Source organism: Fragaria vesca, linkage group LG2 (assembly GCF_000184155.1).
Source record: "Fragaria vesca subsp. vesca linkage group LG2, FraVesHawaii_1.0, whole genome shotgun sequence".
NCBI classification, from domain to species: Eukaryota; Viridiplantae; Streptophyta; class Magnoliopsida; order Rosales; family Rosaceae; genus Fragaria; species Fragaria vesca.
In genome coordinates, this window is record NC_020492.1 from 17,247,473 (window position 1) to 17,250,513 (window position 3,041).

Sequence of the window (3,041 nt, forward strand, 5' to 3'; positions counted from 1 at the left end):
CTTTTTCTTCATTCTTTTCTTTTAATTTGATTTGCTATGAAATAAGACAAAATACCACATCACTTGCCATGTCAATTAATTATATGTTGACATTATATTTACAATTGATCTAGATCCTTGAATGTTTTAAAATCTAACGGCCAAGAAATAGTGTCAAAATTTGTGTCAAAATTAATGTCCCTTGAACCATACCCATGAAGGAATTTAATGAATACGAGTATTATGTGTTTATAGATGAAAACCAAGATGTAGTTTTACTTGTATTTTTTGTAGCTAGCTAGTTAGTCGTTTTCGGTCCCTTAAATTCCAGCTACCCTTTCAAAAACATAGTCCCAGTGACTTCATTATTTCCTTTTCCACTAGACGAACAATGGTTCTGATTAATAAGAATGGGATCTAGCTAGCTCGATTGCTTTCTACTGGGGTTTCCCTTCTAAAATTCGCAGATTCAGATAAAGCAAAAATGGTGCTTGCATGGATGGCAACGTCGACTGTTGTTGCAAGGATCCAGTGTTATGATTATAAGCATCGAACTCATCATCTACCTACCCGTAAAGGATGAATGAGACAGTCGTTCGATCTGATATGACTCCTTATGAATTTATTCCTTATGTAGAAATCTCTCCTACTCCTACCTACTCATAACTACAAATCTACAGTGTAATGTAATGATCGTGTTTGATCGCTACGTTATAACTCAGACAAACCTCTAAGCTAAATGTCTGAAACGTAACGACAAGTTACTTTCCATAATTGTTTTCTTTGTTCTTTTACTTACTCATACTCTAAGTAATGCAGTAGCTTTTACGTATGGATCTTCAAAGTCTGAATACGTGAAATTAATCATTATTAGCTAAAGGAATATGCTAGATATGTATAAGTACGTAATGGACCACGACCATATTTAGCAAAATATATATATGCATAAATCATGGAACACAATTACATTTAGCAAAATATGCATATGATGATACATTCATATCCATAGCTAGCCTGGTACGTTAACCTTTGAATCGTTCTCAACAAATAGTTATTAGGGTACGTTATAGGATTAGTGTTGAGATATGAATCTCACATAGGGAATATGAGACATTACTTGTGGGTTTATAAGGGTTTGGGTCACTCCACCCATAACCAATTGATTTTGGATATGAATCATAAACTACTTTATCATGGTATCAGAGCGGGTTACCCACGTCCACGTGTGAAGCCCAATGACCACACGAACTTCACGTCACCCAAATGTTGTCCACGTGTTAGGCTTGAAAATTTGTCACACATGCGGAAACGTGTTGAGATATGAATCCACTGCCAATTAATTTTGGATGTGAATCTCAGACTACTTTATTAATTAGCCTATCGAGGAGGCTAGCGTCAAGGAGAGAGGGGAACTTCAAAAACAATTTAGACAGTAATCGACTGCCTGCACAAAAGCCAACTGGAAACAACAAGAGAAAGCGTTTCTATGTTTCTATTTAAGTTTCTCCATTTGAAACTATGCTTAATTAAGCCTCAATCATCAAATTATTAAAAGCAATGGTGTGTTTGAAAACTATACATCGTATAATAATTTTACTACGGTTGGTTGACTTCAAAACATAAAATTAGGATCACCACATCCTTTTCACTTGTTGAAGATTTCTATGTATTTGGATCGTCTGATTGAAGAAAAATATGATCATATATCTTATGCAGTTTTCTAGTTAAGACGTCAAGCAAATACTTAGCAAATTAAGACTTGGTCCAATGACGTCTACTTCTTGCTCATTGAGGCAACCAAAGCCAAAATATATATATCAGACACTGCTTCTGTATTCGTCTATCTGATTGCTGTCTCAAATATATTGAGACATAATAGTTTCCGTGCACGATCTATTAATCTATTATTTTTTGTTTATAGATGATTTCTTCTCATAAAAGTAAAAACAAAACATGTACATTATATTGCGTGTGCAAGACAATGCAGACAGCAATCGATCTTTTAGAGTTTGCCGGCCAGTTCGATTGGCTCAAACAATCGAGATCTCAAGTATGTGAACTATATACTGTATATATTCATGCCCGAACCTGAGATTTTTAGACATGAGTCAAATTTTTTAAATGGGGCTCTTAAAGTATAGTATTCATTCACTTATTTTATTTTCTCTTTTTAAGAAACACACAAAAATTTTCACGAACTAAAGTTATAAACTTAAAATCTAACAACAAAAAACATTAAAAATCCTATTTATATTAAAAATCTTATTTATACAACAAATCTCTTACTTAGGCTGTTTATTTTAACTAATGATAGTAAAATAACAGGTAAGATTTTATATTCATTTTTCTCTTTTGTAATCTAACACCACTCTAATTGGATGCTGTTAATTATTTTTTATTGTTTTTAACTAAACTAATATGATCACACAAAGAGAAAAGAAAATTTTGGGCCCCTTAAGGTTCCGAGCCCTGAGTCCATCGACTCATAGGACTGTATTCAGATACGGGTCTGTATGCATTCAACCTCGCTCCTAAGTTTCTTGATCTGTTATTTCTCATTCCACATAATGTACATTTTGTTTTTCATTTTCATATAAACGCTTAAGAATAAGTAGGTCACCAACTGGTTCAACTTCCTTACATGTTGCATATCCATAACTAGGTATACATTGATCGCGATCGCGTTTTCTCCTATCATTCATCTCATTATTGCACCGTGAGAGTTCAGGCCTTGTCTCAGTCCTAGTGTACGTCTGCCCTTAAGCCAGAAGCCAATCGGAGACTAGCTTCTGTTCGTATGCATTGCAGAAAGTTGAAGACGTTATTAGATAACCCAATATAAACCATAAACCATAACAAGGGATAAAAAAAAGGGAAAATGCCCTAATGCCCAAATATTTGAAAACTAAAGCCCATTCTAATTAAAGTCTTATTCTTGTGCCAATTCCAATGATTTTTGAGAAAAATACGTTATTACCCTGTGTAACTAAACCACACAAATCTTATCTTTTTCTCCTCCTCTTATTCCAGATTTGGTTTTCCTCTCTCTCGCTCTCTCTCTC